The sequence below is a fragment of the Gorilla gorilla genome, chromosome 3, assembly GCF_029281585.2.
Source record: "Gorilla gorilla gorilla isolate KB3781 chromosome 3, NHGRI_mGorGor1-v2.1_pri, whole genome shotgun sequence".
In the NCBI taxonomy this organism is placed as follows: Eukaryota; Metazoa; Chordata; class Mammalia; order Primates; family Hominidae; genus Gorilla; species Gorilla gorilla.
Window position 1 is genome coordinate 125,351,569 of NC_073227.2, and position 25,829 is coordinate 125,377,397.

General features: G+C 38.4%; 1 long non-coding RNA gene and 1 pseudogene across 4 annotated transcripts in view; both read left to right on the plus strand.

The window, feature by feature from the left end:
- Positions 1–25,829, plus strand: part of LOC109026687 (uncharacterized) — a 217,119-nt gene that overhangs the window by 63,823 nt on the left and 127,467 nt on the right. For 3 of the 4 annotated variants that reach the window (XR_010133448.1, XR_010133446.1, XR_002005752.3), the window contains one exon: positions 15,704–16,392. The exons of the other annotated variant lie outside the window; for it this stretch is intronic. This is a non-coding gene — a long non-coding RNA (uncharacterized lncRNA). Of the gene's footprint in view, positions 1–15,703; positions 16,393–25,829 lie in introns of those variants that run through there. 4 annotated transcript variants of the gene reach the window in all.
- On the plus strand, positions 4,136–4,235 carry LOC115934438 (uncharacterized; annotated as a pseudogene).

Here is a 25,829-nt window from a genome sequence, read left to right on the forward strand (position 1 = left end):
CAAGCAAATATTCTTGCTAAAAAAATATAATTTTTCAGAAAAATTATACCTTTGCTGCCACATATCTGATGATATAGAATTCATATTAAGCATTAAAAAGACACTTAAATTTAAATATCAAGGATTTCCATTTGCAATTCTAAGGTACAGGTAAAATTGTTTTATAATACTCCCATTCTCAAAAGAAAGGACCCAAAACAGCCAGATATTTTCTTATGTCAAATATTTTTAAATTATTTTTTTATACTTGTAAACATATCCTTCATGTATAAAATTGAAGAAATTCCTGATTAGTTGATGCTGAATGTTAACCTATAGATAAAAATAAATACATTTCAGCACTGTAGTACAGTGAGAAGGGGAACTGGTATAGAGTTTGAATATAAAAATAGAACACAAAATTCAACCTAATGAATAAATGTGAAACAGGTCATTGTTTTCTGAATCACTAAATTTTGCCATCATTCACAAGCTAAACTGGCCATCCTTTACTTGATACTATGTAGACTGTGAATCCCCAGGGACTTTTAAATAAAGAGGTAGTTAGATTAATTTAGTTGAGCATCTTCTTGTCCTCACTGAGAATGAACTCCCTCTGCTCACAGGCATCTCATCATCATACAGCTCAACTTTTGTTCCTGTTTCTCTATTTGACCTGATTATTGTCTTACTTCACTAAACCTAGCTATCTTTCTTTCAAGTATCACATCTTCCATGCAGCTCTTACAAACCGCCAAACTCTCTTTTCCTCTCTCTTGATCTTAGTAGCATCACAAAGCCACACCCAATGGGAAAGGAAGGTGGAAAAGCAGCTCCACTGGTGGGTTAGATATGTTTGTTTTTTTATCTTCATCCTGGCAATCACACCTGATGACAACATGAACATCATCTGGTGCCTGATAGCTATTCTCCTGCAGAGAAAATAAAGAGAAATATTTCCTATGTGCTGACTATATCCAGATACTTCCTACATGTCATAATTAATGCACACAAAACCTGTTGGCTAGGGGCCATCCCTTAGATGATGTCTTTATGTTGTATCTTACTAAGTCCCCCATTACAAATCAGAAGGAGCATCAAGATGTCTCAATCTCCTGCAGAAAAGAAAGGGTCAACATGCCATAAAATCATTGTCATTGGCAAACTTTCTCAAAATTCAATTAGTCACCATAAGATCATACCACATCACAAACCGGTTATGTGAGAATGCATATTATGGCATAGGCATGTCCAGACAGCATGATACTTAGAATCAGACTTTCCCAGGCGCCCTACAGAGATTTGTTTTTCTATGTCAAGAATGAATAAAACACATCTGCTTTAAAATTCTTCCAGACCAAAATAGTATTAACATAGCACCTATCAAATCTGAGAAAAATAACAGACAACAGTTGACAGACATATTAACCATTTATGTTCTAGCAATCTATTTATTCACGTTCCTGACTCTTACATTCTAGAAAGCAGTATACTCAGTCCTTATAGTCTCTAACATTAAATTTACATTTTATTGTTTGGTCCTCAACTTCTCAAAACACACTCCCAAGAAATCACTTTTGAAGTCGACTACCACAATTGCTATAAATTAGTAAGCTGGTTTACTCACTGCTCCAACAGCAACTCTGAGGTAAGTTTGGAGCTGAATAAAAGAAACTATAACAACACTCATTTTTGCAGACATATTTTCTTTGGCCTTGATTTTCTGTTTACATTTAGCTCAGTTGTTTAAAGTTACTTGTAATTATAAGTTCCCTTATTGCCTATGATAGTCATTATATACATAAATTTAATAAATAAATGCTCAGCACTATTATGTTTGTGTAACTGAAGTAATTATTTGTTTATTCTCTGCAATTCTATAAAAGGAAACATTCTAACACGCAAATCTTACTGTATCACTCCCTGGCTAAAAATCCTCCCGTGACTGCGACTAGATCCAGAATTAAGTCCAAGTTTATAAGTGTACTTTACCACTGCGTTTATAAAAGTACATAAAGCTCCTGTCTTTCTTTCCTGCTGTCTCAAGAAAGTTCCACCTCTAAACCTATTCTGGATCTTTTAGGATGTAGTCATCAGGAGGTTAGGCAAAGAAACGACCAGAGAATGAGAAAGACTTGGAGACATTAAGTAAACTTAATAAAGAGATAAGTGAAAAGGAAAGAGAGGGAGAAGGGAGAAGATGAGAGCTGAATGTCACGAAAATACTGAAGGATTAAGAATTTACAGAGGTAGTTTTTAGGTGTTAGAAAATAGGAGGAATAGAAAATAGAAATTGGATAGAGGAAAGTGAGTATTTTTATATTTTTTGAGAAGTACAATTTTTAAGATTAGAGTTGCTTGATGATTTTTTGATTACTTAGACTGAGCTTTTTTAGAGGCCCCCTCCATAAAGAAACTGGGCTACATGGGACTGCGGGATCTATTAGGATTATAGAAGTAAAATGCCCTAATCTTTTTCTCATTTGGCCACCATGAATGCACTAATCCTTTTTTCACTGGGCCTCCTTAGCCCATCACACTCCCTCTGGCTCCAATACTTGCTAACAGTTTACAGAGGCCACCATGTTTATTCTCACATCCAAGTCACTGCACTTGTCAAATATTACTCTGTCTACCTAGAGCACTCACAGTCACTCCCTCTTTTAACACTAAAGTCTACAGTTTCTTCAACAATCAGCTTAGTTATTCTACAGGAAGCCTTTACTCCCACCTCTCTTACATTCTCAGTTAAGATCTGGTAGATACACATACATGGAACACAGAGAAAGCACATGTCAGCTTTATCAGTCTGTTTACTTCAGCCTCTCTCATTACCCTGAGCTTTATGAGAGCAAGACGGTAAAGAACAATAAAACAACAAACAAACAACAACAACAAAAACCAACAGAAAATGATTCATAAAGAAGCTAGTATCTGGTTTATAGTAAAATGACTGGAATTTATGTTACCAACAAGTCTTTGAAAATGGTAGGGTGTCTATAAAATCTCCAAGAAACCAATCTTCTTAAAAGCAAACTCCCAAAACAATAATGAAAGGAAAACAAAGCTTTGATTACACAAATATCTGAAATTTCATTACCTGAAATTTATTATAAACAGACTTCCAGAAAAGATGGTGGTATGGTAACAGATATCCAAAATCCTTCCTAGAAACTAAGCCAAATCCCAGAGGAAAAATAAGAATAGAGAAAATTCTGCAAAGTTCACATTGGTTGAAGTCCAGTGGTAAATAATGTATCTACTCTAGGTAAGCAAAAACTTTTTTTTACATTAGATAACTACCAGAGTCATTAGGAAGCTGAATAAACAAATGCCAAACTAATTTTTCAGATATGACTGAAAACCACACTGAGCTATGAATAAAACTGCTGCTCTATAATCGGAAACCTATTTGCAAAACTTGACAGCCACCACCCCATGATCAGGACACAACCACCAAATTGGGTATTCAGGATAGCATTTGCCAGCAGAACCAGAAGAATGACCTGTACCTCACTTCTTTCGTTCAAATCTTATGCAAGTGCATTTGAATGGTGAACATGAATCACATTTAGTCCCCTATCTTAGAGATTCAAGGAATTAGTGTTCTGTTTTCCAGCTCTTCCATGCAGAAAGACACACTAGAAATAAATAAAAAAATAATAAAACATCAGTACATCAGATCATTCACACCATGTGGATGCCTCCTCAACAAGGCATAGTAAAAGCCGGAGGGGATTTTCACCTAGGAATAATGCAGATGACATTAGTTGGGAGGATCTAGTCAGGAACATACCCATGATACTCCTTCCCCAAGAGTAGTAAAGGAATATGGGAAAGAACAAGAACAAAACACACACACCCCTCTAAAGTAGAAGGGACCAGGGGTAGAGATGAGGTTTGTACCACTCAACTTGGTATTCTATCACCAGAACATACAAGGGCTGTGCTACCTTATTAAGAATCCTGGCCATACCAAATGGAAAACCTGCAGTAAAATGTTTTCTGATCTGGCTTATAATTTATGTGGCAAACTTGTCCCTACTGGAAGTATACTCTCCTAGAGTATAAGAGCATTCTACATTCTTACCAACAATGTAGGGCTGGCCCTGGTGACATTATATACCTGGAATATAATAAATATGAATGCTAATACATATTAGCGTAGCACATACACTAAAATTAGAATGACACAGAGATTAGCATGGCCCTTCTGCAAGGATGACGCACAAATTTGTTAAGTGCCCTATGAAGAGGGTAGGAGAGACAGTCTTGAGTCCCTGAGGCCATACATGTCCCATTTCCTGTCAGCAGTTGTATAGTATGGAGAGATCATCTTTGCACTTTGAGGAGGGACAGTGCAGCAACAGGGTGACTTTACATTTAACTCAATGCTGCACGATCACAGTGGAGAGTAAAGCCATGCTGGGCTTAGCCAGTGTCTGCACAGGGAGGGAGCATGTGGATCATACCCAGCCAGAGGGGAATTGCCTATACTAACAGTTAAAACTTGAGTTATTTGGCAAGCCTCACCACTGTGGGCCAAAGTGCTCCGGGATTTTAGGTAAGCTTGCAAGGCAGTCTAAGACCCAAGGACTGCAATTCCTAGGCAACTCTTGGTGCTAGGCTGGGCTCAGAGCTACCTCCAACATGGTAACATCTGAGACACAAGAGCACCTGCCTGAGCTTTGGCAGAGCCCAGAGATAGAAGAGGAAACAGAGCATGAAGAATCAGGGTCCCTTTCTAGAGCTTTTGAGAGAGATTGATGGACCAAGACAGACATCAAAAGAGGGCAGGCTTCAGCCAAAACAACGAAGCCGGAAGACAAAAATAACCAATGTCTGGAGATGTTTTCCAGGGTAGAAAGTGGGAAGGGGTCTAACAATACTCACTTCAGGGCCCTAGGGCATCAAGATAGGGATGTAAAATCTTTGGGAAGAATTGTGGAAAAAGAATCCCAGTAGCTGCTCCCTCCAGAGAGATCCCACTCCAGCTCAGTGTGGACAATGAGGAGACATCAAAAGAGCCACAGAGGAGCTGGTGGCATCTGCATCCCAGAGACCATGTGTGAGCCCCTCTATACCTGTCTCCTGGCCCAGAAGGATAGCAGCTGCAATAAGGAGTTCTCTCTGCTTTACAGTGTGTTTGCCCCTAGTCAAAAGGGGTTGGGGCCTCCTGCAGCCTCTGCTGTTCCTCCAGGATGTAGGAACCTTGGAGGTGGGCTGGCAGCATCCCTCCAGAGCTAAGCTGCTTCTGCACAAAGCAGTCCCTAGTGACTGCAGTCCCTGTCTTACACCCTGGGCATAGAGAAGCCCCTTCATATCTCTCACCTGGAAGCACCACTGTTGCCAGGAAATGAAGTCCCAACCTTCTGTATCTCCTGCTGCAGCTGGACCAGCTCCTTGTCATGGTCATGGTCCTTGATGCTGATGCTGGTGTCTGTAGCCTGGCCTAGGACAGGCCAGTGGGAGTTCATGTGAGGATGTAGAGTTCGTATGAGGAGGGTTTCAAGCCTCCAGGCCCCGTGGCTATGTGTTTTGTAAGAAAGGCACTGGTCCCAGCTCTTACCCACACAGGGAACCGTCTGAGTCTCCGAGTACTCCTATTTCCTTCTTGAGGCAACTCTAGTGCTTCCACAAGACACCACAGTCCACAGATTTGGACCCCTGGGCTCTCTGGTTGGTAAAAGAGGAGGGAAAATTGGGCCTGCTCTCAATAAAGAAAATTCATCAGGCCTGCAGTTTTGGAGGACCAAAGTAGACAACCTTTAGAATGTAGATTGTTACCCAGCTGTCTCCTTCTAAGCAGGGTAAGTTTCTGGAGAAAAGAAAACATCACCAGCTACTCTCATGAACAGTTGAAAAAGACCTGTTTGTGTGGCAGGAGCCTGGCCTGAGGTTTAATCCTGTTTCGACCACATAACAATTCACAGTAGGTCTGTTGAAGGGCAGCTCAAGAGTTCAGCTGCAACCCTGTTTAGCTGTTTAGCATAATCAACAACTTCTTGAGTTCCTCATTTTCCTTGGAAGCTGCTGCTATCTGCTTCTTAAAGTTTCTCACCACTGTCTAGAACAACTCACTTCTTTTCTACCAAATGGAACAGACAGGTGAGAGAAGAAAATAGTTAAAAAACTAACCCAAGCATGCTAACTCCGTTTTTCCATGATTTTACTCTCTGGCCTCTCTCCTTCCTACACACAAGCATCCCCATATTACCTGCTTTGAGTTTTGCCAATTTTACCTGTGGGCTGGCTCCTATCTGACACTTCAGGTTGTTGAGAATGTCAGCCCGTGGGTGGGAAAAGAGGAGAGGGAAGATGAATGGTGAGGCGCTTGCTCCTGGAAAAGCCTCCCTCAACCCTCCTGATACTCACTTCCCTGGCAACTCCTGCATCATCTGCTGTTTCCCGCATTTGCTGCCCCCACTCCTTGAGCTTCTGCAGCTCCCTGTCCTTCCTCTTCAGCTCATAGTCACACTGCACCTTCTGGCTGATTAACTAGTCTTGCAAACACTTCACCTGGTGGAGTAGAGGGGAGCATTAAACAGGAAAGGCACATGCAGGACCCACAGAGCCACCATCAAGGGGAAATAAATCAGACCCTATGCATGGAAAAAAAGAACAAGACCTTCCACAAACAAGTGAGTCAGTCACAGCCATGGGAGGCAGGCCATCCATCCCTGCACTTTAAAGCCAAGGCCTGCTACTCTAACTGTTGCCAAGCTGGGCCCAGGCCACACCACAGCCCCTTGGTCTGTTTCTGGGCCTGTACAGCAGCAATCATTGCTCGCATGTTTGCATCTGGGCCTGGAGTAGGGCGGGAAAGGAAAGCCATTCTCCCAAGATAGTGGTTCTTAAACATTATTGGGCATCAGTATCACCTGGAGGGCTTGTTAAATCACACATTGCAGAGCTCACAGTTTCTGATTCAGCAGGTCTGAAGCAGGCCCTGGAATCTCCATTTCTAACAAGTACCCAGGTGATGCTGATGTGCTGATGCAGAGACCACAATTTGAGAACTGCTGCTCTAAGCCTTACCCTGGCTACTTTTAGCCTTCCCAACCTCACTCTTCTAGAGTCTGAGCACCCTTTAATGGCAGGAAATGACTCTGGGCACCTACCTTCTTTACATGCCCATTTTATCATCCTAAACCTTCAGGGAGTGATAAGACAGATGCCCACCACCCGCAGAGACCCCTCTGTAGCATGGTTAAGAATGCATAGGATCTGTAACAGAGAGCTGGGTTCAAGTCTTGACTCTTCTACTTACAGGTTAGCACCACAGCAAGTTACTAACCGCTGAACTTCTGCTACCTCATCCATGAGATGGGGATAAAATCCTGCCTCCTAGGTAATACATACCAAGTGCTTTATCTAGTGCCAAGCATCAGTGTATGCCTAATCATTGTGAGTTTATTGTTAGAAGAATCTTTTCAGGCAGATTTATTTGCCTCGGTCTTCTCTTTATTTAATCTATCCAACAGTCCCATCATGTGTGGCTCAGCCCTCAATCCCTACCTTTAATATTTGACTCTTTCTGCTTTCATTGCTCAAATTATAGACCCCATAATCTCTCTCCTAAACTATTACAAGTCTCTTAAATTTTTTTTGAACCCCCTCTTTGCCAAATTCACTTACCACTCTAGCATCCCAAGCCTCTTCCTAAAGCACAGCTAGCATCATGACATAACTCTGCTCTGAAAACCTTCAAGTACTTCTCAATATGGTCAGTCTTTCCTTACTATGAGCAAATGAGTGGGGAAGCACGGGTTAGAGGGAGTGTCTCTCTGCCCTCTCCAGCCGGATCTGCTGATAATCCTACTTTGTTTTAGGAGCAGATGTTAAAAGGCCCTTTCCTCCTTCTGATGCCCTAATATGCATTTTCTCTCCTTCCCTAAATTTTCATAGTACTTTGTATTGTATCAGTATTATAACAGTGTTCCTTAAATTATAGAGCTGCATGTCATTCTTTAGCCTGGGAGGTCTCTAAAGCCAGGAACCTGGTTGCATTCCTCTTTATATCCCCTAGAACTCAAACACCATGTTATTAATTCACTTATTTAATAAACAGTGATCTAAAACTACTTCAGAAAATATTTTAACATGTTTGAGATTCAGAGTGTTTTCTCCTCGTCGTAAAAACCATCCTCCAGCTTGTTTTTTATGCTCCCTTGTTTTCATTTGGTGCTTTTCATGTTCTGCAGTCACCTTCTAGAAGTCTGAACAAAATCGCAAAGAATGGGCATTCTGGTTCCTGTGCAGCTCTCAAAATAGAGTTCATTTTACCAGCCCTGGACCACAGGGGAGCCTGCCTCCCTGAAGAATGAGTCTCAGGCCCGGCAACATTCACCACAAACTGACCGAAGAGCCTTTGGGCCTTGAGTGAATATCAGTGGTAGCCTGGCAGTACGTTCCATGAACCTGTGGTAGTGGTGGCCACAGGGTAAGGCCCTTCTGCCTGTGAAAAGGGGAGGAAAGAGTAGGAAGGACTGTCTTGTGGTTTGAGGGCCAGCTCAACCACAGTAGAATAGAACACTGGGCAGATTTCTAAGGTTTTTTTACTCCAGTCCCTGGCTCTCACATGGCATCTCTGGATCTACCTGGACCCTGGGGGAACTCACCACCCTGAACGGAAGGGCACAAGCCTGACTAGCTTTGCCCCCTGCTGATTGTAGAGCTCTAGGGCCTTGAGTGAACATAGGCAGTAGCCTGGGAGTGGTTACAGTGCACCTTGAGCGAGTCGAGTCCCTGCACAGTCCCAGTGGTGGTGGCCATAGGGTATTGCATCACCCCACCTGCAGCTCCAAATGTCTCAGCACAGAGAGACTCCATCTGAGAGAAAATAAGGGAAAAGAACAAGAGTCTCTGCCTGGTACTCAGATAATTCTTCCAGATCTTATCCAAGACCATCAAGGCGGTACCTCTATGAGTCTGCAGGAACTACAGTGTTACTGGGCCTGAGGTACCCATTAATGCAGATCTGGCTTAGATCACAACACTCAAGACCTTTTAAATACCTGGAAATCCTTCCCAAGATGGACAAGTGCAAACAAGCCCAGACTGTGAAGACTACAATAAATACCTCACTCTCCAATGCCCAGACACAGAAGAACATTCCCAAGTATCAGGACTACCCAAGAAAACATGACCTCACCAAATGAACCAAATAGGGTACTAGGGAGCAATCCTGGAGAAACAGAGATATGTGACTTTCAAAGAATTCAAAACAGAGATAGGTCACCTTCAGAGAATTCAAAATAGCTATCTTGAGGAGACTCAGAGAAATTCAAGATAACATAGAGAAGGAATTCAGAATTCTATCAGATAAATTTAATGAAGAGACTGAAATAATTAAAAATAATCAAGCAGAAATTCTGGAGCTGAAAAATGCAAGTGGCTTACTGGAGAATACATCAGAGTCTTTTAATAGCAGAACTGATAAAGCAGAAGAAAGAATCAGAGAGCTTGAAAACAGGCTACTTGAAAATACACAGTCAGGGAGACAAACAAAACAAATAAAAAAACAATGATGCCTACCTACAGGATCCAGAAAATAGACTCAAAAGGACAAAATCTATGAGTTATTGGCTTTAGAGAGGATATAGAGAAAGAGACAGGTATAGAATATTTATTCAAAAGTATAACAGAGAACCTCCCAAACCTAAAAATACCGATATCCAAGTATAAGAAGATCATAGAACACCAAGCAGATTTAACCCAAAGAAGATTCATTCAAGGCATTTAATAATCAAAGTCCCAAAGGTCAAGGATAAAGAAATAATCCTAACAGAAGCAAGAGAAAATAAACAAATAATATAAAATGTAGCTCCAATACATCTGGCAGCAGACTTTTCCATGGAAATCTCACAGGCCAGCAGAAAGTAGTGTGACATATTTAAAATTATGAAGAAAAAAATATTTTACCATAGAATAGTATATATGGTGGAAATATTCTTTAAACATGAAGAACAAATAAAACCCTTCCCAAACAAAAATTGAGGGATTTCATGACTACCAGGCCTGTCCTACACAAAATGCTAAAGGGAGTTTTTCAATCAGAAAGAAAAGGATGTTAATGAGCAATAGGAAATCAACTGAAGATACAAAACTCACTGGTAATGGTAAATGCACAGAAAAATACAGAATATTATAACACGTAACTGTGGTGTGTGAAGTACTTTATCTTAAGTAGAAAGACGAAATGATGAGCCGAACAAAATAACTACAACAACCTTAAAGGGAATAGATGTATAAAAAAATTAAACAGAAACAAGAAAAGTTAAAAAGTGGAAAGATGAAGTTAAAGCATAGAGTTATTAGTTGTCCTTTTGCTTCTTAGTTTTTTTATGCAAGCAGTTTTGGGTTGTAAGATAGTATTTGCAAGTCTCATGGTAATCTCAAATCAAAAAACATACCACATATTCACAAAAAATAAAGAGCAAGAAATTAAATCATACCACCAAAGAAAATCACCTTGACTAAAAGGAAGACAGGAGAGAAGAAAAAGAGGAAGAGAAGAACACAAAACAAGAAACAAATGACACACTGGCAAAAGTAGGTCAGTCCTTATTTATCAATTATAACAATGAATGTAAATTAACTAAACACTCCAATCAAAAGACACCAAATGGTTGAATAGAGACAAAAATAAGAGCCATTGATCTGTTCCCTACAATAATCACACCTTTGCCTAAAAAGACACATATAAGCTGAAAATAAAGCAATTGAAAAAGCTACTCCATGCCAGTGGAAACCAAAGAAGATCAAGAATTGCTATACTTATATCAGAAAAAAATAGATTTCAAGACAAAACTGTAAGAAGGGAACAAGCAGTCCTTTGTAAAATGATAAAGAGTTCAATCCAGCAAGAGGATATTGTAACTATATTGTAATATATAACTGTAAATATATATAATTGTAAATATGTATGCACCCAACACTGCAGCACCCAGATATACAAAGTATGTTAGAACTAATAAGAGGGATAGATCTCAATACAATAATAGCTGGAGACTTCAATACCACTCTTTGAGCACTGGACAGATCTTCCAGATGAAAATCAACAAAGAAACATTGGACCGAATCTGCACTATACACCAAATGGACCTAATAGAGATTTACAGAACATTTCATCCAATGGCTGCAGAATACACATTCTTTTCCTCAGCACATGGACCATTCTCAAGGACAAGTCATATGTTAGGTCACAAAACAAGTCTTAAAACATTCAAAAAAATTGAAATTATATCAAGCATCTTCTCTGACCACAGTGGAATAAAACTAGAAGTCATTAACAAGAGGAATTTGGGAAACTATAAAAACACATGGAAATTAAACAATATGCTCCTGAATAACCCAGGGGGTCAATGAAGGAAATTGAAAAAATTATTTAAACAAATGACAACAGAAACACAACATACCAAAACAGGTGGGATACAGCAAAAGCAGTACTAAGCAGGAAGTTTATAATTATAAGCACTTAGATCAAAAACAAAGAAAAACTTGAAATAAAAAAACCTAACAATGTGTCTTAAATAACTAGAAAAACAAGAGCAAACCAACCAAAAATTAGTACCAAAGAAGTAATAAAGATCAGAACAGAAGTAAATAAAATTGAAATAAAGAAAACAATACAAACGATCAACAAAACAAAAAGTTGGTTTTTGAAAAGTTAAACAAAATTGACAAACCTTTAGCCAGACTAAGTAAAAAAAGAGAAAATACCCAAGTAAAATCAGAGATGAAAAAGACAACATTGCAACCAATACAATAGAAATTCAAAGGGTCATTAGTTACCACTATGAGCAACTATATGTGAAACTGGAAAATCTAAAAGAAATGGATAAATTCCTAAACACATACAACCTATGAAGATTAAACAATGAGGAAATCCAAAGCTGGAATGAACCAATAACAAGTAATGAGATTGAAGCCATACTAAAAATTATCCCAGCAAAGAAAAGCCTGGAACCCCAATGGCTTCACTGCCAACCATTTGAAGAAGAATGAATACTAATCCTACTCAAACTATTCTGAAAAACAGAAGAAGAACACTTCCTGACTCATTCCATAAGGCCAGCATTACCCTGATTGATACCAAAATCAGTCAAAGACATATCAAGAAAAGAAAACTGCAGGCCAGTATCCCCAATGAACACTGAGGTAGAAATCTTCAACAAAATACTAGCAAACCAAATTCAACAATACATTAAAAAGACCATGCATCATGATGAAGTGATATTTATCCCAGGGATGCAAGGATGGTTTAACTTAGGCAAATCAATCAGTGTGATACATCATATTAACAGAATGAAAGACAAAAAATAAATAATCCTTTGAATTGATGTTGTAAAAGGATTTGATAAAATTCAACATCCCTTCATGATAAAAACTGTAAACAAACTGGGTATAAAAGGAACACACCTCAACATAATAAAAGCCATATCTGACAGACTCCACAGCTAATATACAAAATGGGGAAAAACTAAACTTTTCCTCAAAGATGTGGAACATGACAAGGATGCTCACTCTCACCACTATTATTTAACATAGTACTAGAAGTCCTCGCTGGAGCAATCAGACAAGAGAAAGAAATAAGGGGCCTCCAAATTGGAAAGGAAGAAATCAAATTATCCTTCTTTGTGGATGATATAATCTTATATTTGGAAAAAACTAAAGCTTAAGAAGAGAATTATTGGAATTGATAACCAAATTCAATAAGGTAGCAGGAGAAAAAAATCTACATACAAAAATTAGTAGCATTTCTATATACCAACAGCAAACAGTTTGAAAAAGTAATCAAGAAGGTAATCCCATTTATGATAGTCACAAATAAAATTAAATACCTAGAAATTAACCAAAGAAATGAAAGATTTCTACAATGAAAACAATAAAACATTGATGCAAGAAATTGAAGAGGACACACACACAAAAAAAGATATTTCATGTTCATGGATTGGAAAAATCAATGTTGTAAAAATGTTCATACTACCCAAAGCAATCTACAGATTCAATGCAATCCTTATCAAAATACCAATGACATTCTTCACAGAAATAGAAAAAACAATCCTAAAGTTTATATAGAACCACAAAAGACCCAGTATATCTACAGCTATCCTAAGCAAAAAGAACAAAATTAAACAAATTTACAAGGAAAAGACAACCCCATTAAAAAGTGGGCAAAGGACATGAACAGACACTTCCCAACAGAAGACACTCATGCAGCCAACAAACATAAAAAGAAGCTCAAGGTCACTGATCCTTAGAGTAATGCAAGTCAAAACCACAATGAGATATCATCTCATGCCAGTCAGAATGGCAATTAAAAAGTCAAGAAACAACAGATGCTGACAGGGTTGTGGAGAAAAGGGAACACTTTTACACTGTTGATGGCAATGTAAATCAGCTCAATATTGTGGAAGAGAGTGTGGTGATTCCTCAAGGATCTAGAAGCAGAAATGCCATTTGACCCAGTAATCCCATTACTGGGTATATACCCAAAGGAATATAAATCATCCTATTATAAAGATACATGCACGCGCATGTTCATTGCAGCATTATTCACAATAGCAAAGACATGGAAACAACCCAAATGCCCATCAAAGATAGACTGGATAAAGAAAATGTGGTATATATACACCATGAAATACTATGCACTCATAAAAAGGAATGAGATCATGTCCTTTGCAGGGACGTGGATGGAGCTGGAAGCTGTTATCCTCAGCAAACTAACACAGGAACAGAAAACTAAACACTGCATGTTCTCCCTTATAAGTGGAAGCTGAACGATGAGAATATATGGACACATAGTAGGTGGAAACAACAGTAACTGGGACCTATGTAGGGGGCCAGTGGGAGGAAGAGCATCAGGAAAAATAGCTAATGGGTGCTTGGCTTAATACCTAGGTGATGGGTTGATTTGTGCAGCAAATCACATGGCACACGTTTACCTATGTAAAAAAACCTGCACATCCTGCACATGTACCCCAGAACTTAAAATAAAAGTTGAAGAAAAAAAAGAGAATCCAACAGAAAAACAAATGCTGTCCAGGATGTGAAGAAAAGGGAACTCTCATACAGAGTTGGTGTGAATGTAAATTGGTGCCACCGCTATGGAGAACAATTTGGAAGTTCCTCAAAACACTAAAAATTAAGCTATCATATGATCCAGCAATCCCACTGATAGGTATTCTATTAGTCCATTCTCACACTGCTATAAAGAACTTCCTGAGACTGGGTAATTTATAAAGGAAAGAGGTTTAATTAACTCACAGATCCTTATGGCTGGGGAGGCCTCAGGAAACTTACCGTTATCATGGAAAATGAAGGGGAGGCAGGAACCTTCTTCACGAGGTGGCAGGAGAGAGAATGTGTGCAGGAGGAACTACCGAACAGTTGTAAAACCATCAGATCTCATGAGAACTGCTGAGTAGCATTTTACATTTCTATAATATATGCTGTCTTTCTATATTACGCTACAAGTCACAGATCAATTCTTCCAAAAGTTTGCTCACATTAGAACCATCTTGAGAGCTTGTGACCCTCCCCATCACTATCACCAATACCATGTTCCAGTTGCCCCCCACATTACTTAAATCAGAATATGTGGAGGATTAGGAGTCAGGCAAATGTAGTTTATAGAGATTCCCAGGTGATTCCAACACACAAGCAGGTTTCAGAACCAGTAGATAGATTGTAATCATTTCCCACCTCCATGCAGTGAAGAAAATCGCTGCCCTTCTCTCTCTCCATCTCTGAAATGCTTCTTCTGCTCTTATGCTGCACTATGATTCCAGAGGGGCTCAAAGTGGAGTCAGTACCCTAGAGCAATCCTCTCCCAATCGAGTGCAGAAAGCCTGGAAGAAGGGGCTTCATTATTAAAGAAGGGGATTCGTGGGGCCACCTAATACCCCATCAAAGATAAGATCACCAAGTCTCATAAATATAGCATCACTGCCCTCTCAACCCCAATGCATCCATCTCACCTCAAAGGGGCAAAACTATTTTTTGGATTCAGGGCAAAGCATCTCAGTGAGATCAACTGGACCTAACTGAGAACCAGAAATGGCTGAGCAGGAAAATGTAAGTGTCCAGAAGTGGGAATTAAAATAGAGAAAAGCCAAGAAAAGGGATCCTATGAGGGGATAGGTTATCACAGAGGTAAAGCAATTATACCCACAGAGCAGAAAATTCACGGGCCTGGACAAACTCAGAGTCAAGGAAATGTAAACTAAGTAATGGAAAAGCCCCAGTTACTACCTGGGATCAGAAACCTTTCTTTCCTCATGAGGTTCCATGGTGCCTACTAAAGCTAGGAAAGTGTTAGGAGAAGAAAGATTTCCCCCAGCTTTCTGCAAACCAGCCTTACGTCCAAAAATGAGTGCAGCCTACCCCAGCATTGCTTACTTCAATTACATTTCCTGCCTGTTTCCTCTAATAATAAAGTTTTTTAAAAAACTGGAAAATACTTCAGGAATCAAATAGTCAAATTTTCTTATTCTACTCATAAAAAGACAAACTCTTGTCACACAGTAAATGGCAAAGCCAGAAACAAATCCAAGTATTTTAATTACAAATTAAATTTTGCACTGTGCCATGTTTCCTCAATCTCTAATTCAGCTTCCACCATCTCTAATCTACTCATTTCCCAGCCAGCCAAGTCAGAGAATGAATTGTTACCTAGTTTAGCCAGTCTCAGAAAGCCCCTTTTCCTAACTCTTTTTAGATGCCGCCTTGCTTTCTCATTGGATGGTCTCTAAAGAGAGAAAGAAGAAAGAAAAGGAAAAACTGTGAAGAAATGATGTAAGATGAAAGTGACAAGAGTGGCTGTTCAATGTCATTTCACCTTATGAATTCTGAAGATTTTCAACGTGAAAACCAGGCTCCCAAGGCCGTCGTAGTTGTTCACTATTTCTTAACCTTGGTTACATGTTAGAAATGCTTGGGGAGGTTTTAAAATTCCCCATGCCCAGACCAATTAAATCAGAATCTCTGAATAGGAAACCCAGACAGCAGCATTTTTAAGGCTTCCCGGGTGATTCCAATGTGTAGAATCACTGCTCTAACAAGACATGTTAGCTCCTCCCTCAGACTCTAACGCTGATCAGCTGGGGTATAAGCTTTTCTGAGTAGGAAACAGCTGAGTATAAGCAAGGGCATTTCTTTAGGGGCAGCAAGGTACAAAGTAAGGTTAAGCAGCGACCCAGCAGCGAATAAAGTTACACTTTAATTTCGAAATAAAACCTCTAATTTTATTGAGTCAAGCTTCATTTTATCTTCTAGCTTTTTTCTCTTTTTCTGTCCCATAAAATTATAGTGATAAAACAGTAATGTTAATGGGATCAATACTGTTTATTATTAAAGGTGGATGTCATACCTTTTCTTGACAGTCCTCAATGAACAACCACAGCTAAAATAAACAATGCATGTCCTACTACGTGTCTGCTAAGCTGGCTGTTGGTTCTTGCTTTCCACACCCCAAGAGCAACACTTCCATCTATCAGGCTTAACTAAGGAGTCACCTGCATGGATGAAATCTGGGAAGGCTTTATAAGCGAAGTATCCATCTGGTTAGCATTGATCTACTACCACCTGAAACAAGTACAGCTTGGATGTTATTAGTTGGCTAGGATTTGGATAGTGGAAAATAATTAAGAAGGTAGTTCGCAGGGTGGAGAAAACACAGAGGCAGAAAACCATATGTATATTTGGAAGTCCACAGTATCACACTGGAACCCCTTAAATTCATGTCTGAGCATTTCTCTCTGATTCCAGGTAAGTACACTGGACTATATTTCAGATGTGTCTTTATAAATGAGTTGGGAGAGGCCTTGTGGTCTCATGAAAGACAACAGGATTTGAACGAAGATTCAAATATGACTGCTGACACTAACTAGTCCTATGTCCATGGGGGAAGTTTTTAACCTCCCTTAGCTTCAGCTTGCTCACCTGTAAAACAGGGATAATAGTATCTACCTTATAGGGTTGTTTTAAAGATTAGCATTCTTCTATGCAAGTACCTAGTATGGTGAATGAAAATGAGTGCTCAATAAATAATTGACAAGATGAATAATAATAGCATTTGTATTCACAGCAGCAGTTGTTTCTGGAGCAGTTAGACGGAAATAGCTTACATCCCAAACTTAGAACTTCCCCTTTATTCAGTTTTTATTGTTTTTGAAAGCTTGACATGAGCAATATCCATAGGTATGCAATTGAAGTTATTATAAAGTCCTTTTAATTTTTAGTTTTAAGATACTGAAATGATATGAGAAGGCTTAACTCAGTGAGACCAATGTAATCAAATGGTCTGATTTTTACAGCAATGGGAAAAAAGATTCTATAATGAATATGGTAGGCAGAATTGGAGAAATGAGTATAAAATGAACAAATTTGATACTGAGAGATCTCTTGCTAAATATGTGGAGAAATAACTCACTTTTTGCAGAGTATTTAGTAGCAAAATAATCCAACACAACCTAGCAAAAAGGTGTATAGAAACTTCTTTCTGCTGGTTGTGTTTCAGACAAGTTACCAACAAATGAATAAAGCATTTTATGGATCAAAGAAAGAATTAAGTAGCTGTGTGGCCTTAGGATGTTTCTTAACTTCTCTGGGCATCCAGTTCCTCATCAGTAAGGTTAGAATAATAGTTATGATAGGTTCTTGTTATGTGTGTGGAACTAATGAGTTGGTGGTGCATGTAAAGCACTTACTATAGTGTCTATTGCTTTCAGTTGTTGGCTATCATTTTTATGTTGCTAGGATTAAAACAATTTAATAGAAAGATTTAAAGGTATATCAGAGAACAGTGATGTGCTGATTTTTCAATACCTGATTCTGCCACAAGATTAAAGGTTTAGGTATGGTACAAGCTCTTGGGGTCCTTGCTTATTTCATTTGTCAGGTAGGAACTACTGAACTTACAAAAGCACTAACAGGAGTTCTGTGTTTTAATCAAGCAGATTAGTTATGCTAAGAGATAACACTTCTGTTAACCCCTTCTATGACTTTTTCTACAAAGTTTGCTTCAGAAACTTTTGTTTAAAAAGTTTTTAATTTCTAACAATGAGAAATCCTTTATAGTCATAACTAACCTTGTCGTAACCCTGAACAATACTTGAGGAATAAGCATGAAGTTAAGGTAAAGAAGCAAACAAGAATCTGCTAGCATAGTCTGCCTATCTAGGGCATTCATCCTTAAGCAGTGATCCCAGTGGACCTTAGAAAAGCCATGGCAAGTCTTTCTACTTTATTTGCTTATTATCAAATATTCCTTAAGCACTTAGGGTTGGCCAACTTGCTATGACAAGCAGTCCCCAAGTTTCACTGGTTTCGCACTACAAGATTTCGTTCTTATACAGAAAATCCAATCGGATATTCCTAATGAGCAGCTTTTGTCCTGCTGATGACTAAATTTGAAATACTTCCATTAGCAACTCCACTATGTCCTAGGATCTCTTCAGAGCCCTCTACTAGATGCTCTGCACTCACCCAGACAACAGGCAAAATGAAGATTATTTCAGAAAATTGAGTGCCTAATACTTAACCCCCTTATCGCAAAATACACACACAACCACTTCTGCTCACAGTGCGTTGGCAAGAACCAGTTATGTATTCCCACCTAGATGCAAGAAAAGTTGGGAAAAGTAGTCAGGTAACCACTTTCCAGAAAGAACTCTACACTGTGGAAGAGGAGTGTGATTCTATGTCTCTCTGCTAGCCATGCCTGCCATAAGCACCTGGGTGATGGAGATAGATCAAGTTTTAAAATAGAAATAAAAAGTCCCCTCTTTATGGTGTCTACAGACTAGTTCATTCTTACTCTAATAAGGAACCCCCTCCTAACGGCTCGATATGCTGAATTTCCTTTCATCATCTTGACATTAGCCTCATCCCTATCTATACTGTAGAACTACATTTTCCAGAATTCCTTTCCAGTATCATTTACAGTTAGATTCTGCCAATGAGGCATTCACAAATAGAAGAAACCATTTTTCTCAGCAGCAGCTGTTTACAGGCAGATGAGATCATTGTTGGCAGCCTCCTTGGCTTTCAATGCTTCTCCCAGGAATCACCTGCTATAAGCAGTCAGCTGAGATCATCAGCAGAAGTTTCCAGTGGCTCCAGCCTTCCTCCTGAGAATTACCCACTTCAGTGTTCCATGGAATAAAGATCATCGATAGTGGCTCGCCTGCAATCTTGCACTTTAAAATTTGCTGAAAATTAATCTGCCGGACCTTGCTCCCACAGCCCTTCCAATGTTCTGAACTAACTTCTTCCCACCATTTTTGTCAGAAAATGACAAAACCTGAACACACTCAGTATGAAAAAGTTCAGCAAACTTATTCTGTAATTCCAAAAAATATTTTCTTGTACCTGATATATGCCAGGTTCTATGCAAGATGCTAGGCAATACAGTAGCAGCCAAAGAGATAAACTTCTGCCTTTAATGTGCCTATTTGTAAACTACTCAGTGAGAAGCACATTATAAAACATAATAAATTAGTAAGTGCATACTCTGACAAGAGCTTTGAAGCAAAATTGTAGGATGCTATGAGAGAGAACAGTTCTCATAGCATAGTCATAGTGATGACTTTTTTCAAATAGAGTAAAATATGAGTTGGAATGCATAGATTCCCACTATCATGATGAAGTTAGAGAAGAAGAAAATCAACAGTAATTCAATGCTACAGTACTTGTCAAAAGAAATGTGACAAAATCATTGGAAATAAATGGTCTTAATGTCTCTGATTGTAATGACATGACAACATGTCACAATGTAATATTACATGTGATGGCACATCCTATGTAATAGGACAAAAAATTAATCTGGCTCAAAGATTTGAGTCATCAGGAAAATGGAAAAGTAGGTGGCTACAAGTACAGTTTTTATACACTGAAATATTAGAATTTCCACATATAATACATTGGAGAGGAGGGACCAAGTAACGCAGAGTAGGTGACTGCTCTGAGTAATTCTGGTGAAGAAAAGTTAGCGTTCATATTGTTCATATGCATTAATTCCATTTATCAGTCAATAGCTAAAATGCTTATTTTATATTTTATAAACTAATCTAGATTGGAGAAGATAATATTTATTATTGGAATGTGAGCATAGTTAATATTCCATTAGTAACTTGGAAAGACAAGAAATAATAATAAATCAGCAACTTTCAGGCTCTATCCAAATAACAACCAGAACATATAAAATGTTCATTAAAATCTATGTGGCTCTTTATATCTTTGTAGCTGAGCCTCTTAATTCACCTGTTCTAATCTCTGAATATAACCAAGCAGATATCTTGTTAATTTTTGGCCGGATTTCGAAGCTTAGCATCTGGCCAGTCTAGCTGCTTCTCCTATATTGTCATAGCCCAGTACCTGAGACTAAACTTGTTCTTTATAGCCAAGCTTCCATCATACGTTTATTCACTCAATAAATATTTATTGAACATTTTGTGTGTGTTAAGCCCTGGAGGGTGTAACTGAGGAAGATACCTATGGTCCCTATCCTGAAAGAGTTTGCTTGTGGTTTGGGGTGGAGGGAGGATGGGAGAATGTCAAGGGGGAAGTGAGAAGTACAGGACAGGAACTAATCCCATGGGAGGAACTAGTACAAAGGCTATTAATCCAAACTCAGCAAATTTAAAAGGGTTTCCCAGAAGACATCCCTTCTAACCAAGACTTAAGGATGCTAAAGAAGTTATCCTGGCAGAGAAAAGAAGTGAAATAATCCAGCAGAAGGAACAGTATTGAGAAACCATAGGTAAGAGGGACCACAACAGATGTCCTACTGAAGCAACTAAAAAAAGTTCCATGTGGATGGGCTATGAAGTACAATGTTAAGCAATGTAATGGAAGAGGACAGGTAATTAAGTAGTAGTAGATTTTACAGGACCTGATAGAGAATATTAGGGAGTTTGAACTTTAAAAGCAATTTGAAGCCATTAAAAGTTATAAATTAGAACAGAATCAAATTTATATTTGAGAAATTTCAATCTGGATGCCAAATGGAGAATGAAAAGGAAGGGGAGACTGGAGGAGAAGCCATATAGAAGATTATTGCCATAATTCAAGCAAGAAATTGTCATAGTTAAATCTACGACAATGAGCCCTTCTCTGGATTTAGTGACTACTATTACATTTCATTTATTTTTGTTTTTATTTTTTTTGAGATGGGAGTCTCACTCTGTTGCCCAAACTGGAGTATAGTGGTGTAATCACAGTTCACGGTAGCCTCGACCTCTAGGCTCAGCCTGTTGTATTTCATTTAGAACTGGGCTTCTGACTTACCCCTTAAAGTACTTTCTGTATGTTAACATCTTACTCCAATTTAGTTTCAATAGCTGAATTTCTCCTATATGATACCAAATGTACCTTAATTGATTGCTAGGTTGTCCCTCTGTCATATACATTAACCATGTGTTTCCTAACCATGCCATGCTATACTCAGCTACTGGGACAAGTATTTCTTGCTTACCAGACCTTTTACTAAACAACTCCTATGTAATTAATTCCTATTTTCTGATAGCAGGAACTCTCAATTTACTGACATTCCTATGTGAAACTGTCTGCTTTCCAAGTTTATACCATGTTTTCCTCTTCTCCCCATAACTAAGCTCCAATTAGAACAATAGCAATAGCAAGGACTCTAAGATACGTGAATATATGTCTCAGAATTTTGAATTACCCCAACTTTAGAGTTCTCTTTTTAATTTCCACTTTTATTTTAGATACTAGGGGTACATGTGTAGGTTTGTTCCATGGGTATATTGCACCAGGGTAGTGAGCACAGTATCCAATAAGCAGTTTTTCAACCCATACCCCTCTTCCTTCCTTTCCTCTTTAGTAGTTTGCAGCATCTATTGTTCCCATTTTTATAGTCATGTGTACTCAATAATTAGCTCCCACTTATAAGTTAGAATATGTGGTATTTAGTTTTCTCTTCTGGAATTAGTTCACTTAGGATAATGGTCTCTGGCTCCATCCGTGTTGCTGCAAAGGACATGGTTTTATTCATTTATGTAGCTGCATAGCATTCCATGGTATATGTGTGCCACATTTTCTTTATCCAGTCCACCACTGATGGCCACCTAAGTTGGTTCTGTGTCTTTGCTATTGTGAATAGTACAGTGATGAACATAAGAGAACATGTCTTTTTGGTATAATGATCCATTTTCCGTTGGTTATATATATCCAGTAATGGAACCGCTTAGCCAAATGGTTGCTCTGTTTTAAGGTCTTTTGAGAAATTGCCAAACTGCTTTCCACAGTGGCTGAACTAATTTACATTCTAACCAACAGTTTATAAGTGTTCCCTTTTCTCTGCAGCCTCACCAACATCTGCTGTTTTTTCTCTTTTTTGTAATAGCTATTCTGACTGGTGTGAGATGATATGTCAATGTGGTTTTGATTTGCACTTCTCTGATTAGTGATGCTGAGCATTTTTTCATATGTTTTTGGCCACTTGTATGTTTTCTTTTAAGAAGTGTCTGTTCATGTCCTTTGCCCATTTTTTTTACATTATAAACCAGCCAGTTTATTATTTTCTAGTAAGATGCAGAACTTTTACCATGCAGACTAAAATACCTATGTCAGCAGGAACAGTACATTTTCTTCCTAGAGGATGTTACATGGAAAACCAGGTTATTATCAGGTTATTTAGTGAGTGTAAAATCCAAACAAGAGGAGACTAATCTTAAGACCTAAACACATCCATGAAGGCTTGGAGCACACTTTCCCACCACTGGAACACCTCAGCCTCCAGAAATCTTGTTGACTCTTCCTTCCCTGTCTTGGTCTAGCTGAGCACTGCCACTGGTCAGTCACCTCCTGCAGCCATATAGTCAGGCCAGTTTAGCCTAAGAGCTGTATCTCTGCTAACTGGTTTGCGTTGTTACCGCCACTGTTACTAACAGTTAAGGTTCTGAAAGGGGCACGTCAATTGCTCCCATGTACCCACAACAAGACACAATAATCCTGTTAGGTTGTTCTCTCAAACCCACTCCACTCAAGTTTTTCAGGTAATATGCTCTGTAAGGTTCTTTCCAACTCCATTAGCACATACATAGATTACCTATAAATTTACCTAATGTAACCTACTTCCTACTGAGGATTGAGGTTTTAAAGCTTTTTTTTCCCTACCTTCTTGATCAGTGATTCCCAGCCATGTGGGAGTTAGTGAAACCAATTCTGTATCACCACTGCAACCAATACAGAGATACCAACTGATATGTATTTTTCAAATTAATATTTTTATTTGATTTTTTATTTCAATAGGTTTTTGGGGAACAGGTGGTATTTTGTTACATGAATAAGTTCTTTAGTGATAATTTCTGAGATTTTGGTTCATCCATCACCCAAGCAGTGTACACTGTACCCAATGGGTAGTCTTTTATCCCTCACCCACCTCCCACCCTTTCCCCTAAGTCCCCAAAGTCCATTGTATCATTCTTAGGCCTTTGCGTCTCCATGCTTAGCTCCCAATTATGAGTGACAGCATATGATGTTTGGTTTTCCATTCCTCAGTTCCTTCACTTAGAATAGTAGTCTCCAATTCCATCCAGGTTGCTGTGAATGCCATTGTTTCATTCCTTTTTATGGCTGAGTAGCATTCCATAGTGTATATATGCCACATTTTCTTTACCACTCGTTGATGGATGGGCATTTGGGCTGATTCCATATTTTTGCAATTGCAAATTGTGCTGGTATAAACATGTGTGTGAAAGTATCTTCTTCACATAATGACTTCTTTTCCTCTGGGTAGATACCTAGTAGTGGGATTGCTGGATCAAAAGGTAGATCAACTTTTAGTTCTTTAAGGAATCTCCATACTGTTTTCCACAGTGGTTGTACTAGTTTACATTCCCACCAGCAGTGTAAAAGTGTTCACTTTCACCACATCCATGCCAACATCTATTATTTTTAGATGTTTTGATTATGGCCATTCTTGCAGGAGTGAGGTAGTATAAAATTGTGGTTTTGATTTGTATTTTCCTATTCATTAGTAATGTTGAGGATTTTTTCCATATGCTTGTTGGCCATTTGTATAGTATATCTTTTTTGAGAATTGTCTATTCATATCCTTAGCCCACTTTTTGATGGGATTGTTTGGTTTTTTTCTTGCTGATTTGTTTGAGTTCTTTGTAGATTCTGGATGTTAGTCCTGTGTCCGATGTATAGATTGTGAAGATTTGCTCCCATTTTGTGGGTTGTCTGTTTGCTGATTATTTTGCTGTGCAGAAGCTATTTAGTTTAATTAAGTCCCACCTATTTATCTTTGTTCTTGTTGCATTTGCTTTTGGGTTCTTGGTCATGAAATCTTTGCCTTACAGTTCATATTTTTGAAATTGCAAATCTAAGAAGCAAATGTCTAGAAGGGTTTTTCTGATGTTATCTTCTAGAATTTTTATGATCTCATGTCTTAGATTTAAGTTTTTGACCCATCTTGAGTGATTTTTTTATAAAGTGAGAGATGAGGATCCACTTTCTTCTACATGTGGCTTGCCAATTATTCCAGCACCATTTGTTTAATAGGGTATCCTTTTCTCACCTTATGTTTCTGTTTGCTTTGTCAAAGATCAGTTGGCCATAAATATTTGACTTTATTTCTGGGCACTCTATTCTGTTCCATAGGTCTATGTGCCTATTTTTTATACAAGTACCATGCTGTTTTGATGACTATGGCCTCATAGTATAGTTTGCAGTCAGGTAATGTGATTCCTCCAGATTTGTTCTTTTTGCTTAGTCTTGCTTTGGCTATGTGGACTCTTTTTTGGTTTCATATGTATTTTCAGTTTTTTTTTTCTAGTTCTGTCAAGAATGATGGTGGTATTTTGATGGGAATTGCATTGAATCTGTAGATTGCATTTGGAAGTATGGTTATTTTCACAATATTGATTCTACCCATCCATGAGCATGAGATGTGTTTCCATTTGTTTGTGTCATCTATGATTTCTTTCAGCAGTGTTTGGTAGTTTTCCTTGTAGAGGTCTTTCACCTCCTTGGTTAGTCATATTCCTAAGTTACTTTTTTTGTGTGTGCATCTGTTGTAAAAGGGGTTGCGTTCTTTATTTGATTCTCAGCTTGCTTACTGTTGGTCTATAGCAGAGCTACTGATTTGTGTACATTAATTTTGCATCCTGAAATTTTGCTGAATTCATTTACCAGTTCTAGGAGCTTTTTGATGAGTCTTTAGGATTTTCTAGGTATACAATCATATGATCAGCAAACAGTGATAATGTGACTTCCTCTTTACCAGTTAGGATGCCTTTGATTTCTTTCTCTTGTCTGATTGCTCTGGCTAGGACTCAAATTAATGTTATTTTGTTCTCTATGTAAAAATGTAAAAAACAAAATTATGCAGTCCTCAACTTAGTAGTCAATAATAGTAAGGGTGAAGTTGTCAAAAAAAATGTCTTTCAACAGTAGAAAAGTTTGCTTTCTTTTTTTTTTATTTTACTTTAAGTTCTAGGATACATGTGCAGAACATGCAGGTAGGTCTGTTACATAGGTATACATGTGCCATGGTGGTTTGCTGCACCTATCAACTCATCATCTAGGTTTTAAGTCCTGCATGCATTAGGTATTTGTCCTAATGCTCTCCCTCCCCAAAGTTTGCTTTCAAATAAAAATTTTAAAAAAGCATTTATTGCAAACATCATGTAATAATGATAAAATTAAAGAAAAAAAATATATTCAGACTGACCCATGACATTCACATCACACCAGAATTTTAACTTACTGTTTCTGTAATAAAACAGTAAATTGGATCCCAAAAAGAAGGTTAGGTTCATACTGGCTAAAAACTTCAGTCCCAGACTCAATAAATGAGGATGAAATATATAGTG